This window comes from Phymastichus coffea, unplaced genomic scaffold, assembly GCF_024137745.1.
Source record: "Phymastichus coffea isolate CEN01 unplaced genomic scaffold, Cenicafe_Pcof_1.1 PCOF00001, whole genome shotgun sequence".
Taxonomy (NCBI): Eukaryota; Metazoa; Arthropoda; class Insecta; order Hymenoptera; family Eulophidae; genus Phymastichus; species Phymastichus coffea.
The window spans coordinates 5,349,822-5,366,392 of NW_026706812.1; the positions used below are offsets into that span (position 1 = coordinate 5,349,822).

At 32.7% G+C, this 16,571-nt stretch overlaps 1 protein-coding gene across 4 annotated transcripts in view; it reads right to left on the reverse strand.

Annotated features, from left to right (window-relative positions):
• LOC131675389 (anaphase-promoting complex subunit 1) overlaps positions 1–16,571 on the reverse strand; it is an 896,320-nt gene that overhangs the window by 246,706 nt on the left and 633,043 nt on the right. The window lies entirely within an intron of this gene.

A 16,571-nucleotide genomic window follows, 5' to 3' on the forward strand; every position in this document is an offset into this window, starting at 1 on the left:
CTATAAAAAAACTTTAACTTTTTAAATACTTGACTTTTCTTCAACTACTATGAATAATGAAGTATGTATTGGATGTCTTATTATCGTAAGGGGCGTAGATTTGATATAACTTATCTTCTTCGAGCCATTGATAACACAAAATTGTAAATAAGATCAAATGTACAGCAAAGTTAAGTATCAACAAAAAGTAAACTAAACCACAAGTGAAAATTGAAAAAATATGTAGATTATAAGTATGTTATGTAGCGACTCCGTAGCCGTGACATGTATTTGTTTAATATGAGTAAAATTTATTTTATCACGGTATGATTATGATATAATATGTATAATGGCAGGATTTACCTGGGTTATATATATATTGTTGAAGATGTTGATAAATTATTATCTTACTCCTTGTTCCTTTATATTATTTTCTTCTTAAATTGGTTTCTTTATTATTGAGAATATTTCGTATGGAAATTATAGAAATGAACTTGATACACTTTATTTAATAATATTTAAAAACACTTTATTTAATAATTGGATTTCACTCAATGAGTGGCAGAGTCAACTGGTACAGTAGAATTGTCGCGAGTCGCGAATCAACTGGCTAAAAAATTGAGACGCTGTTTTATATATTGGCTAACTGACTTACATTTAGTTGTCGAGTAATCAAGTTGATGTTTCAATTTCTCAATTGAGTTTTCTGCTGAATTTGATTTATTAATTTTTGCGTTTCGTAAAATAAAAAAAAGTAGGTGAAATACATTTTGTGCTTATTTTGCTACTTTCAATTCGCATGATTGCCGTTGATCTCAAAATGATTTAATTTTACGTCTCAGGACGTAACATCTCCGTGGCTAGATAGTTGCATATCGATGCGATATCAACGTAAAAGAAAGAAATAGTTAAGTTTATATCAATTTGAGGTCTTCGTCAATTTTACTTGGTTATAAATTTTATCTTAAAACTAATAGTAATTATATTCTGAAAATGATAATATTTTGTATAACGGTGCAGTAGAGTTCCATTTTAGGGTCTTTATTTATATAAATTTGTGATTATTATTAATGCAAGTCTAATGTGAAGATTGGAGTATCATATTTGTTTGTTTTGGAAATTTTGTTTGGAATTGGTGCTGCAGGTATGATTTTTGGTGGTTCTTTGTGTATGGTTTGGAGATATAGAGGTGGTGATTTTTGTATGGTGGTTTCTGGGTGGTCAATCACTATTTGCTGCAATTCATATTCATTATTTTTCGTTGTGTCTTTGTATTTTTGTTTGGCGAGTGGTTTGTTTAACGCTATCAGTAAGTGTGTGATAGAGCTGAACACTGCTGCTAGCAAATATGTTGAGAATCCATATATTGAATGCAACGTATATCCTCTGATTATCACGTTAAACACGCTTTTGACGCATTGAAATATGATAATACTCATTATAATGGCGGAACTTATAGAGCCGAATTTAGTGAGTTTATTGATGGTTTTGGTCCAGAGGTTTTCTGCTAGATCGGTTAGAGTTTTTTTAGTGAATATCAAGTTTGATATTAGTCCTCCTTGCATACTTTCGTCGCCTTGCATACCTCTTGCAATTACGTTGAGGAGTGCTGTTTTCTCCATAGGAAAGAGTATATGGTCCTGTAACTGTTGCTGATCTTCTTGAGAATAAATGCCACTGGTTGCTAATGACTCTAGTTCGGTCGGTTGCCATGTTATTGTAGTATTTGGTTTCAATGTCAAAACTGCGTTAGTTGCTTTTCTTGGTGTTGGTGTAAGATTTATCCATTGATTTCCAATTTTGTAGTATTGGGGGATGATTGCATTGCAGTTTATTTCTGTTCTTGTTTTCAGTAAGATGTGTGTCTTTGGTGTGAGGTAGTATGTTTCGTTTTTTGATTTTACTGGAAGTTGTACGAAACATCTGTCTGTGTGAAGTAGTTGGACTTCAGTTGGCGTACATTGTATGATATGTACGGCTTCCCCTCCCAGCCGAGCTATGTACCCAGGCTTCTCCATGAGGCTATATGCAAATTCGTCAGGTGCAATGGATGCAATGGATAGGGAATTGTATAGGAATTTTCTGTCCAGTTCACATTTTTGTTTTAAAATATTTAAGTAAAGGTTTTTTGTTTCTAACCTAAAATGTTTCTCTACATACACGAATTTACTATTAAAATACGTGAATAAATCATAATTAAGTATCCCTTGCTTTGTCCGAATGTCATTGTCATATAGAACATTGATGTTAGACTTTTCATATACAAAAAGTTTTGGGTGTTCGGTTTTTGTTAGGATTCTATTACAAAAACTTATATTCCCTCTAGTTGACAATGCAAAAGATATTTCTTCTGTATTTAGGCTAAATATTGTTTCTTGGTTAGGTGAGGTTATTTTAGTGACCGAGCCTCTATATAAAATATCATATTGATTTTTAAAGCAATTTTCGCGTGGTAATAATGGCCAAAAAGTGTGGCCTCCTTCCATATCAATACAGTGTTGGTCTGAAAATTTGCATACCGTACCCGAATTTAATTTGATTTTGTCGTTTTCTAATCTAACTGCTGCGTAACTTTCCCATAGAGTTATTCTTATAAGACCTTGTACAAAAACGTTACTCCATGTTCCGAAATTATCGGCATAGGTTGCTCCTGAGCAAGATTTTCCCTCTACTTTTCCTGCTAAGTCTAATCCTTTGGATGTTGTAGAGTTAATTTTTAGTCCTGTTATAATGTGTACGTTATCGTATTTGAAAATACCCGTTTGGTGTATGTTATTACAATTATCGTGTGATATATCGTAAACGTATTCTTGAAGTGCGTTTTCTGTTGGGCCTAAATGGCTAAACATGCCGCAATGAAAAACTGTACGTTGTATTACTATTTTACATTGGATGATTTTTATCGATTTAAATTCGGTTTTTTGTAGTAATTCTATTGTAGATTGTGTTGAATTTATTTTTGTTTCGTGGAAGTCACATTCTCCAGTGTCCACAAGGGAGTATGTTGTAATGGTTGGGTTGGTTGAAGCGCAGTTAAATCCGATGAGCCCTTTGCTTGTTTGAATGAGAGTGATTAGTATTAATATAACTAGTGAATATTGTTCCATTGTATTTTCTGAAATAAAAAGAATATTAATTTATTTGTTTAACTAAACTTAATTTATTCGCATGAACTGTTTTTGGTTTCCCGTTGTAATTTATTACAACGCTGCCTTTTTCTGTTATTTTTAGTATTTCAAACGGTCCTAAGTATTTATTTTTCTCCAATTTCCCCGGGTTTGGTTCTTTCATGAACCAGACTTTGTCTCCGATTTTGAATTCTATAGGGTTCATAAATCGGTCATAGTATTGTTTTGATTTTTGTTTTGAAATTATTAAGTTTTCTCTAGCCATGTGTGCTAGTTCGTTCATGTTTTTTATTAAATTTTCTAAGTATCCGTTAAATGTTGGTAATTGTTCGGATTTTTTCAGCGGTACGCTAGATGGTAATTTGGCTGGAAAGGCAAAAACAAGTTCATGTGGCGTGAAATTATGACCAGTGTGAATGCTTGTGTTATAATTCAATTGTGCCAATTCTAAAAGTTCATCCCATTCACATTTTTTTGATGTGAATTGTTTAATAAATTCACAGAGAGGATGGTTAGCTCTCTCGACAGAGCCGTTGGATTGTGGTGAGAATGATATTGTTTCGATTTTTTCGAATTGAAATCGTTTTGCTATTTGTTTTAGCAGTTTACTTTTAAAGTTCTGAGCTTTGTCGGTTAATACTACTTTTGATGTTCCGAAAATACAAATAAATCTTTTTATAAAGGCTTCGCTTACCGATTCCGCGGTTTGATCTTTTAACGCTGTGAGAGTAATAAATTTTGAAAGTTGGTCTTGAATTGAGAGTATGTATAGATTATTATTTTTTGTAATCTCGAATGGTCCCATTATGTCCATGGCAACTTTATCGAATGGTTTGAAAGGTGTATCTGTTAAAGTCATCGGTTGTCTTGTTGGTTTTCGTTTTAGTTTGTTTCTTTGGCATTCTTGGCACATTGAAATTCTTTTTTGTATGTCTTTCTTTAAATTTTCCCAGCAATATTTTTCTTTAATTTTATTGTAGGTTCGGTTTACTCCTGAATGACCTCCGAGTTTAGAAGTGTGATATATTTTAAATAGTTCATTTCTTTGATCTAGATCGCTTATGTATTCGATGTGGTTCATGCAAACTATGATTTTAATGTTGCTTTCTTTGAAGATTGTTTTGATTATGTCTTCTATTTCCGACCACCATATGTTTATTATGTTGATATTTTTTGAAATACTTATTGTTGAAATGTTATTTTGTATTAAAAGGTGTTTTAAATTTTCGAACAGTTCGGTTAGATTTTGCTTTTTTGTTTCTGCTGATGTAGCAGTGTTTAGACATAAAATAAATATTTTCTTTTTTCCATAGTTTAATGTATCTATTTCGTTTATAGATAAGTTTTCATTGATTTTTAGGTTCTTTTTTATTAGTATACTGTTAGTGTTTTCATCTAATTCTTTGTGTTTTTCGGATATTATGTGAATTATGTTGTCGTTTCGAAATCGTATTGAATTTTTACTGTAAACGATGTTATCACTATTCGTGTCATTATTTTTGTTTTTGTTAGTGTGTTTATTTTTTTCGTTTTGATTATTATTCGTGTTGCTGAACTTGCGTGTACGTTTTCTTTTGTTCTTTTCTTGAATTCTTTTGTTATTCATAATTTTTATTTTCTCGTTGTTATTTAATTTTTGAGTTGGTATTATTCCATTTTTTGATTTTGCTTTCTGTGCTCGCGTTGTGACACATATTTTAGCTTCTATAGGGTTTCTTGATAAACAGTCAGCTGGGCCGTTTTCTTTACCCGGGCGGTAAATTATGTCGAAATCGTAATCGACTAATTTTAATCGCCATTTTTGTACTCTGCTATTGTTATCGGCTGATTTTAATGATAGTAGGGGTTTGTGATCCGTTACAACAGTAAATTTGTTACCGAATAAGTAAGTTCGGAATGTTTTGATTGCGAAGATTATTCCCAGAGCTTCTCTTTCGTAAGTCATATAATTTTGTTCTGTTTTACTTAGAACTCTTGATGCGTATGCGATGGGTCTATCGTGTCCCAATTCTCCTTGAGATAGTACTGCGCCTAAGCTATGGTTTGATGCATCTGTTCTAACGATGTAGGGTTTATTAAATTTTGGATATTGTAGAATAGGAGCTTCACATAGTAATTTCTTTAATTTGTCTAATGCTTGTTGTTGTTCTATTTTCCAGAAAAATTTAACATTTTTGTGTAAGAGTATAGTTAATGGTTTTGTTATTTCAGCGAAATTCGGAACAAAACGTCTATAGTAATTGCAGAGTCCGAGGAATTCTCTTACGTTTTTTGTAGTTTTTGGTATTGGGAAAGCTTCGACGGCTTGTATTTTTTTTTTGTCTGGTTTGATACCGGATTCGCTTATAATGTGTCCTAAAAATGATACTTCTGTTTTTAACCAGTCACATTTTTGAGGTTCGAGTTTTAGACCAGCTTCTCTTAGATTTTGGGCTACTGTATAAAATCTTTCGTTGATTTCGTCTACTGTTTCTCGGAAAACAATTATATCGTCAATAAAGACAAAACATGTATTGGCAATTAGGTCGCCTAGAACTGTGTTTAGTATTCTTTGAAATGTTCTAGGTGAATTTATTAGGCCAAATGGTAAAACAAGGAATTCAAATCGTCCTAAAGGATGTATACTGAATGCTGTTTTAAAAATATCTTTTGGATGCATTTTTACTTGATGAAAGCCTGATTTTAGGTCAACGACGTGATAATATTTTGCTTTCCCTAGTTGGTCGAACATTTCGGTTATGTTTGGAATTAAATATGGATCGGGAACAGTTTTTTCATTTAATTTTCTGTAGTCGATAACTAATTGCCATCTGGTTTTTCCATCTGCCAAGCTTTTCTTCTTAACTATCCATGTTGGTGCATTAAAAGCACTTTTTGAATTTTGGATTAGTTTTTGAGATATTAGTTTTTTCACTTCTTCTATTGCGATGTCTCGTAATTTATGTGGTAAGGGGAATTGTTTCACATAGACTGGTTTATCGTCAATTAAATTTATTTCGTGTTGTTCTATGTTGCAGGTACCTAATTTATCGCCTTCAACCCAAAATACGTCTTCAATTTTTTCAATCAATTTTTTCATTTTTTTATAATCATTTCCTTGTAGGTCAGTTAAATTTATTTTTTCGAAGACTTTTTCTTTGTGGTTTAATTGATTATTTTCTGATTCTTCTTGTTCTTCTCCTAGGAAGTTTATACTGCCTGCATGAAAAATTTCATTTTCATTGACATTGAAATCTGTATTTTCCGTTAGGTCGATAATGTCTGGAAAATTGTCTAAATCGAAAGAAATATATTGGTATGTTTGAGTTTCTTCTAGTATGTTGTTTTCAGGAGGGAATTCTATTTCAGTATTTTCTTTTATGACAGACATAAATTGTTTATAGTTATAATTTTCGATAAATTCGTCATTTGTGTTGGATATATTGTCATTATTCATTGTCATATTTATATGGTTAATCAAAAGTTTTACTTGTAAAGGATTTTTTTCTAATTCTAATTTTAAATTTGTAAGTCCTTTTGAAGGGAAGAATGTTTTGGTTGACTCTTTACAAGTTTCTATATCCTGTTTCGTATTGTCTGATGAAATTATTTCATTGTTTAATTTATTTGCTGTTGCAGTTTCATTTGTTCGGTGATTGTGGGGTATATTATTTTTGTATCATTTTGTTGTAAATTATAATTATTTTCAGGTACTGTATAATTTTTGTCTTTTTCTTTTTCACATTCTTTTTTATTTTCTTTATTAATGTTTTGTAGAGTTTTGCTTAGAAAAATTTTTTGTTCTTCTGTTATTCTTGTTGCTGTCCTTTCTTTTTTTTCGTTAATAGCAATTGAATTGTTTGTATTTAAAGGGACTGATATGAGTTGTATTTTCCGATTATTTATTTCCAAGTAACCTTCGTCTAGTCTTAATTTGTGTTCTTTCAGAATAGGTATTCCTAGTATTCCATCGTAAGGAATTGAAAATTCTTTTGGAGCAACGTGGAAATCGACTAATAATCCATTGATGATTATTTTTACTAGTCCTAATGTTTCTATTGTTTTGTCAGTAATTCCTGATAGTGCAATTTTCTCGGAATCTAGTATGGCGTTTGCTGGTATTTGGTTACTTTTTATAATGTTTATTTGAGCTCCACTATCAACCAGTAAGTTGAAATTAATGCTTGAAAATGGATTTGGTATTTGTATATATTGTAATAAATTTTCTAATTTTAAAAGATACATTGATACTTTAGTTTTGAATGTATTTTTGAATTCTACGTTTTCTTTACATTCGAAACATAATTTTTCTTCTGTTGTTATTTTCACGTTATTTTGATTTGCTGAGTTAATTATGTCAAGTTCGTTTGTGTCAGCAGTTTCAACGTTTAGTGTTGTCATTATATTGCTTTTTGCTTCTGTAGTAAGTGACTCACTATGTTGTTCTTCCGTGCACTTGATTTCGGAAGAATCTATTCGTTTCCCTGATTATTTTGTCTAAAGCATTGTGAGTCTGTATGGTCCGTTCGTTTGCAAATTGAGCAGAATTTTTCTTGACTGCTCTTTAGTGATTTTATAATTGGACATGCTTCGATTTTATGACGTGTTTCTTTGCAATAAGAACATACAATGCTTTTTTTTGCATTTTTCTCAAGTGCTTTTATTTTTAAGCAATTTTCGATTGTGTGATTTCGCATGTGACAATAGTCGCATTTTGTATCGTTGTTTCTTCCAAAATTATTATATCGTGTAGGTCTACTGTTGTAATCGTTGTTTCCATTTCTACGTGTATTGTTATTAAAATTTGAGTTTGTATTATCTCTGTTATCATTGCTTCTATTGTTTTTAGTGTAGGTGTTCAAAATTTTTACCAATTTGCAGTCGTTTGTTTCATGACTTTCTTCGTTGCAAATTGCACACGCTGCGATTCTGTAATTTCTCATTTCGTCTGAGTTTGGACAAAATTTTACCGAATGGCCGATTTTATTACAACGTTTACATGTTACATTTGGACAATTCAATACTGTGTGTCCTGTACTGTCACAAGCCGCACAAGGATCTGGTGTTTTAAGAAGTTTTAAACAGGTGTATGGGCTGTGTCCACTTTCTTTACATTTCCAACATACTTCGTATTCTGTAATGAATGGGCATTGTATGACAGAATGTCCCATCACTTGACAGTATTGGCAATGGTTTCCTTTTATTTTGTTAAATTTGCAACCGTCTATTGAGTGTCCTTTAGCATTGCAAAATTTGCATATGAGTTCGATTTTTGATTTTGCCACTTTACAATTGTTTGATAGGTGGTCGTTAGATTTGCAATATACGCATGACCCGTTGTGACAAAATAAAGCTTCATGATTGTAGCTTTCACAAATTTGACAATTGTAAATATTATTAACATTTGCCAAAACGGTAGTTGAATCAGGTGTGTTTTGGGTAATGTCGGTAATTCCACCCATTAATATTTTATGTTTTTTGAATTTTGTTTCGATTTGTATGGCTTCTTGTACAGCAGTGCTTAAATTGTTATAATCTTTTAATTCGATTCGAATATTTTGTTGTAAGCCATTTTTAAAATTTATTAATGCGTCTTCATTTATTGTTTTTTCAAATGCCTTAAAGGTTTCATCAGTATCTACTTGTAGTTTTTTTAATTCTTTGATCTGTACAACTAGATCTTTCAACCGATTTGCATATGTAAGAACTGATTCGTTTGGTTTTTGAATAATATCCGTAAGTTTCCCGTATAAACTATGAATATTATCTAAAGAAGGAAATAATTGTTTTATAGCTTTAATATAATCGTCTATTTTATTGATTTTTATATTAGCTAATGCTTTATAAATTTCTCCACTTAGCTTGCATTTTAAAATTGGTATTAAATTTGATTCATCTATTTCAGAAAATATTGACTTTGCAGTTTTTAATTTGTCGATATATTCGCTGAGTGTTATGTTTTTGCCGTCGAACTGTGGGACTAAATCCGCGACATACTTGAGTGGTAATCTCAGCGGTTGCGACATTTCGCTGACGTTTGCTTTCGTATTAATATTTTCGATTTGTTCAGTTTTCTGTAATTGGATGTTTGAATTATAAGACACTAATTGTCCGAAATTTTCGTTTTTGTTTATTAAGTTTTTTGACTCACTACAAATACTTTGTTCGTTTAAAATACCACCGATGTCCGTGTATTCGTTATTATTAAATGAAGAGTCGTAATTTTGATCGAAAGTGAAGTCTAAATTCGACGGTGAATTCGGATATTCAAAATTTAATGTTAATTTTTGTTGTGAGTTTTCTTCTGGAATATCGGTGTCTAATATATCAATTAATTTTTCTTGTGTTATTTGTTTATTTAACTTCTCTAGATTTTCTGAAATTTTTATTTTATTGTTCTCGCTATTTGTTCTAGGAGGAGAACGCGCGAGTTTATTTGATTTTTTAAAAGGATTTGTAATAGATGTGCTTGGTTTAATTATACCGCTTTTTAATTCTGGTTTAGTTTTTACTTGCAGTCGCGTAAGTCTTTTCGCGTTGTCAGAACTAGAAGAATCTTTATTGTTCATTAAAATTTAATTTTTTTTTTTTTTTTTTTTTTTAATATTTAATAACACTTTATTTAATAATTGGATTTCACTCAATGAGTGGCAGAGTCAACTGGTACAGTAGAATTGTCGCGAGTCGCGAATCAACTGGCTAAAAAATTGAGACGCTGTTTTATATTATAACGAGTGAGATTGCCAACCCGTTATATCTCTCTCTCCCTAGTAATGATATGTAAATATAACATATTTCTCCGAACTTATCCTATATATTTATGAATTTATTATGTTTATATTCATTTATCATTAATATTTATATATGTAATTACCCTTCGGCTCGAATATAAGGTAAGAGAGTGAGAGAGACACGAGTACGCAGGGATACTTCCGCGCGCGACCGCGAGGCGCGGAGAGAGAGAGAGAGAGAGACATAGTCGCGCTTTAGCGAGTGACCGCGGGCACTAATCGACGAGAGGCAGAGCAGAAAGAAATCGAGAGCCGAGCAGGCAACTCGCTAGAGAGTTGTTATCGTGCAGATTTGTCAGCGGGCAGGTAGATTCCTTCGTCTCAACGACTTCCCCTGCTCGCATCTTCGTGGTGACCTGGTGCTTCCCTTTTCTTCGATCTCGGAGTTGTGGCCTTTATCCGGAGAAGAGTTGCGACGTCGCCCGGCCCTGTAGAGGATCTACGCTCGCGTGCTGTAGCTGTTAGAGCGGGAGTTCGTCAGGAGGAAACGAGTCGCGGAGTGCACGTGGTGCCCGATAATTTGTGCGTGTGCGTTGACGCAAACCGTGCGACTCGTTTGCGTATCTAGAGGACGAGCACCGTCATTGTAAGTACCTGCTAGTTGGTTTACTCTCTCTCTATCCGTTCTTTCAGCGTACTCTCTCCCTCCTTCCGACCGCTTTTGTTAACTTCTACTGATTAAAAATACTGTTTACCGTTAGTCTCTTTTATTTAATCGTACCCCGACGCCTTATTCAAACGCTCCGCCCTTTCGCGCCTACACCCGCTTTCGAATCTTCGGCTTTTGCGTTCTTCAGCCAACACTACGAATCTGCGCGGATCCGGCTGTCCTGTCACCGGCGTGACGAACACCGGACCTGAGAAGACGGACAGTCCAGGAGGCTTCAGACTTCGCTCGGACATTCCTCATTTAACTTTAGTTACTTCCTTTTTTTTATATTTACGGGGCTAACCGGGCTAAATCCCCGTTATAATATATTGGCTAACTGACTTACATTTAGTTGTCGAGTAATCAAGTTGATGTTTCAATTTCTCAATAGAGTTTTCTGCTGAATTTGATTTATTAATTTTTGCGTTTCGTAAAATAAAAAAAAGTAGGTGAAATACATTTTGTGCTTATTTTGCTACTTTCAATTCGCATGATTGCCGTTGATCTCAAAATGATTTAATTTTACGTCTCAGGACGTAACAAGTATAGGAATTGATACTATAATAACTATTTATAACTATTAATATAATCAATTATTTGTTATAATTTCTTTTCTCATTGACAAATTGTAAATGATTAAAAAAGAAATAATAACTATATTAAACTTCCACTTTTTAAATTAATAATTTTTAACTGTTATTACTTGTTATTTTTCTTTATTACGAATTAACTTTACGTTTAAAAAATAATAACTAATATTATTAATCTTTTATACACAGCTATATGTAATACAATGCACATAATATTTTTTAAAAAACTGATACTATAACTGTTATTATTAATTTCGAAAAAACAAAATAGTTAATAATTATTTATAATTTATTTTAGTCTCAAATCTTATATTTGTGAGCCGTTATTAATTATTTTTATCTTTTTTGTATTTATAATGAAAAGAAAATAATAATTATTACATAAAATTTGTAATACTTGGGATATATTGTTATGCAACATGAATGTTATTCAAGAAATACATTTATTTTTGCTATTTATATAAGGTTAGCCCGCATGTGGTTCGGTAAGGGTGGTTTAAAAGGGTGGGGGTTAGATAGGTTAGGGGTAGATGGATAAGAGGTATTTTATACAGCTGAGATAACTCGTTTATGGTGTAAAATTCAATTATTTCAAGAAATAACAAACGACTAAAGTTGCTTTTCACAGGGTTAGGTGGGTTGGGTTAGCCTGCATGTGGTTCGGAAAGGGTGGTTTAAACTTAACTGCAGAAGTAATGGATTGTTTTGTTAATCTTGACTGGACTGGAGATAGGAACGACAGAAAATCAACGACTGGATATGTAATTAGAATATTTGGAAATGTTGTATATTGGAAATCTAGAAAACAAAGTAGCGTTACTAAATCGTTAACAGCTGCGGAAATTGTAGCTTTATCAGAATTAGTCAGTGAAGCCAACGTATTAAACATTTATTGAAAGATTTCAGAGTGAATATAGAAAAACCGATAAATATTTTTGAAGACAACTGTGGTGCTATTGATATAGCCAAATCCGGAAACTTGACTAAAAATTCAAACTATACAGAAATACACTATTGTTTTCTAAATGAATGCTATGAACAGCAAATCATTAATATTGGAAAATTCGATTCTGAAAACAATAATGCAGACATATTAACAAAACCTCTCGAACGAAACAAATTTGATAAATTTAGAAAAGAAATACGAATTGTGTGATGTGCATATAACATAAATTTATGGAGTGAAATAAATTTATGTTAGGCTCAGCAATACAATGCTCTGCATAGAATGCTATGCTTAGCAGTACGATGCACTCTTTGAAATTTTGGTGAGCGCTGCATTGCGTAATTATAACTCAGCAGTTATCGGGTAGAAAGTTTCCGAAATCAAGCGTATAGTTTTAGTGTATATAGATTTACGAATATTGTAAGATCATATGTCTCTGTGCCGTTGGTCAAATACAGGGTGTCCCATTTTAAAGGAACCACCCCGAAATTTTCGACGGTTGGCGTTGTACAAAAAAATTGTTCAGACAACAGTTGTTTGGGACAATGGGGGCAACCTTTCTGTGAAATCCGATTTGACCTTGAGATACATTTTCAAGGTCATTTGAAGGTCAAAGTCATTTTGAATAGGAACCTATATTTTAGATCCTGGATTCGGAAAGAGCGGAAAATTCTATGTTTAGATAACGTATTATGTGTGGGGTGCGGTTAACCCCCCCCCCCTCGCCTAAGGTCATGTAGGGGTCAAATTTATGATTTTCGTCATCTATGCACAGAGATGATCGGGCAAGAGTAAGGTTAATTGTAATAACCCAATAACTTGATAACCCAAATAACCCGATAATCCAATAACCCGATAACCCTAATAATTCAATAACCCCAATATTCCAAAAAAATTGTAGGATCAAACAATAGTGACCTTGAGCTTAAACTTCAGGTTGATTTTCAAAGTCGACTTCATGTATTCAAAGCCTTCATAAGAAATGTCATTTTCCATTTTGTGGGATAACATGTTATTTCCATTCTTTTTTCTGGTGTGATTCCGGACAAGCCAACAAAGTTTCAACTAAATTGTTTAATTATAGTTTTTTAGTATTGTTTATAACAATAGTGATTCACGAACAGTCCTTCTCAGGATAGTTCAAGTGTAATTTTCTTAGTCGACTTAAAAGGAGGGAATATGCCGGATTATTCTAGAAACTAAATTATTGATATTCTGTTGTCTCGCGGGGCATGTCAAGGCCGATATCGTGCTGCGGCAAGGTATTACCCGCAGCACCCGGCTGGGTAATCAATACCTTGCCTTCGTTGGCTGGGTAATCGATACCTTACCTTCATTGGCTGGGTAATCAATACCTTGCCTTCACTGGCTGGGTAATCAATACCTTATTAACCTCACCCTTCCCCCGGTGGGATGGGAGAGGTGGACCGCTCCCTCAACATAATACTTTATCTAAACGTAGAATTTCCCGCTCTCTTCGAATCCGGGATAAAAAATGGGGGTCCTTATTCAAAATATCTCTTGGTTATTGGGTTATTGGGGTTATTGGGGTTATTGAGTTATTAGGTATTGGAGTTATTGGGTTATTACAATTAACCTTACCCTTGCCCGATCATCCCTGTGCATAGATGAAGAAAATGATAAATTTGACCCCTACATGATCTTAGGCGAGAGGGGGGGGGTTCACCGCACCCTACACATAATACGTTCTCTGAACGTAGAATTTTCCGCTCTTTTCCAGGATCAAAAATATTGGTTCCTATTCAAAAAATCACTTTGACCTTGAAAATAAATCTCAAGGTCAAATCGGATTTCACAGAAAGGTTGCCCCCATTGTCACAAAGAACTATTGTCTGAACAATTTTTTTGTACAACGCCAACCGTTGAAAATTTCGGGGTGGTTCCTTTAAAATGGGACACCCTGTATAATAAATACACATAAGGAATACTTATCCCTTTTACTCATACTTTATTTCGACATATATGTTGACGAACATGGCGATTATAAACATCTGTAATGTTAAAAAATTACAATAGGTTTCCGTTGAACAGTGAGAAGAACAAGAATTAACAATTGAAAACTCTGTTTCAATGCCATCGTTTTATTTAAATAAGTCGACTTCATTTTAACATGAGCCGACGCATGATCACTTTATATATATCTAGCCCGAGAAAAAAATCACGATGTGTTTATAAAAGTTGATTCAAGTTTGTTCACCTTCCATATACAAAATATGAGGCGATAATATTTCTTAGATAATTATAAAAGTTATTGCAATTTGTTATTGTTTTTGTATTGTATATATTAGTTCGTTCCCTATAGTTATGAATATACATCCGACCATTATTTAAAATGATGTAGCAGGATAAAGTTTTACACGCATCATAATAGGACGTACAGTTTAAGTTAGAATTTGAAACACCGAAATCATGGTAAAAGACATGACAATTTTATTTCTAAAAACTTTCACATATCCGGAGCTCGAACTCACGACTTCTTACACAGAAGTCTAGACCTTGTTATAAATTGTTTATTATTTACAGAATATATAAGTATGCGTATAAATAACTATTTATATAATTTATATCGTCTTAATAATGTCTTCTTCAAAGAAAATACTACGAAGCTTTGCCGCGATGTGCGTAAGCAGGGCCCGTACTATAACCTTACACGTTTTCTCGCAAATCTCCGAAAATATTAAATGTAGATATCCGAAAATTGATAGACACGTACTTTGAACCATTATAAACAACTTTCTCGCTGACAGTTATAGATGAATACATGATTTATGGATGTTTTTTCAATAAAGAAAGTTTGTTCCGTGCTAAGCACCGATTGCATAGTTTCAGGGGTTATTTGGCTTGGCCCGAACGCTGATCCGGTTATTCGATCCGGCCCTTCAAATAAAACATGGTAAAAGTTATTTTGCCTAACAAAGTTTACTTTGAAATTACTTTAATATGACAAACACTGGGTGAATAGGTTAATTTATAAATTTTTAAAATATTATGATTATCGAAGATAATATCGAGGTCCGCAAAATATCAACAACGCCTACGTGCACTCTTAGATAACATCTCGAATAATTGGTATGATCGGCAGCTGTTTGATTGTATCTAATCGACCAAACCCTTGCGGATGTAAATTCCTTACTTATATTTATCGTTGCGAAATGAATTTCTCTACTCCAATTATGCCCGTAAAAGTTTCTCAGCTAAGATTTGTGTCTTTAAACCTACAATAAGAAACGATTTCTGTAAATATAACTGTTGTGTTAACAAATTTAGCATTTTGATTTGAGTAGTCATTCCATTCTAATCCTACTAACGCGTCTTTTAATTGATGCTTATGCGAAAACAAACGGATCAACCAGCAGACTCACCATATGGCCAAGGATTATCTTGTCGGAGCAAGGACACAAATAATAGTTAAGCAAATCTGGGGAGCGATGAGGCTTGTAGTAAATCTGCTAGTGAGAATTATTAATTTTTGTAAAATTTTAACCAAAGAAATACGAGAGTGAATCGCAATGCTCCAAATTAAATAAAACTACTCCATTATTTATAACATTTGCTGATTTATTTTTCAGCCTCATCAGGTCTTTCATTTCAAGAATTATCAATTCGTTATACAAACATAATGCAAAAACAATTTTTTACACATGAACTGATATACAACTATATATAACTAAAAAAGAAAAAATACATACCAACGCAATCTGAATAATTTTCACAATATAAAAAATTAACAGTTGCTATACGTCAAAAATTATTTGTAAATAATGTTATGTAAAATGAAAAATCTAGCCAAATTAGTAATCATAATATAATACACAGCAATCCAAAAACTATTATTTGAGACATCATATGAATTTAAATTGTCAAATTTTAGTTTACGAATACGTTGTGAAATCTCTGAATTAATAAAATCAAAAGGATAATTGTTATCAATTAACTGTATTTTTTTTACTATAGTTGTTTTCGAGCAAGCTTTAATGTTATTTTTTATATTGTGAAAATTATTCAGTAAACGTTGGTATGTTTTTTGTTTTTTAGTTATGTATTTGGTTACCATTTCATGTGTAAAAAAACTTTTTTTTATATTATATTTTGTGACGGGGGAATAAGTCGTATAAACGTGGAAAATATTGGTATAACATCTCTAGATGCAGAGCTAACCGCCACTCTGTTAAGCACGTATAGAGTATATATGATCTCACCTTTATGATTGATAGAATGTCCAGCCTCACGTATCTTTCCCAGTTGAACTCACCTTAAGTCATCTGACTTGCGATGCTTGTCTTCCGCATCATGTGTAGATGCTAATGTTTATCTGCTACAATCCCCTAAACTAAATCGTTCAAATATTTTCGGAAAACAAGTTTAATAAAAGTGAAGGTAAACATAGTATACATAACGGCGAGTTAAAACGATAATCCTTTTAATATAATTAGCACTTGATACACTGAAAACGAGCAAGAAGTCTTTCGTGCGCGAATAGGTTTACAA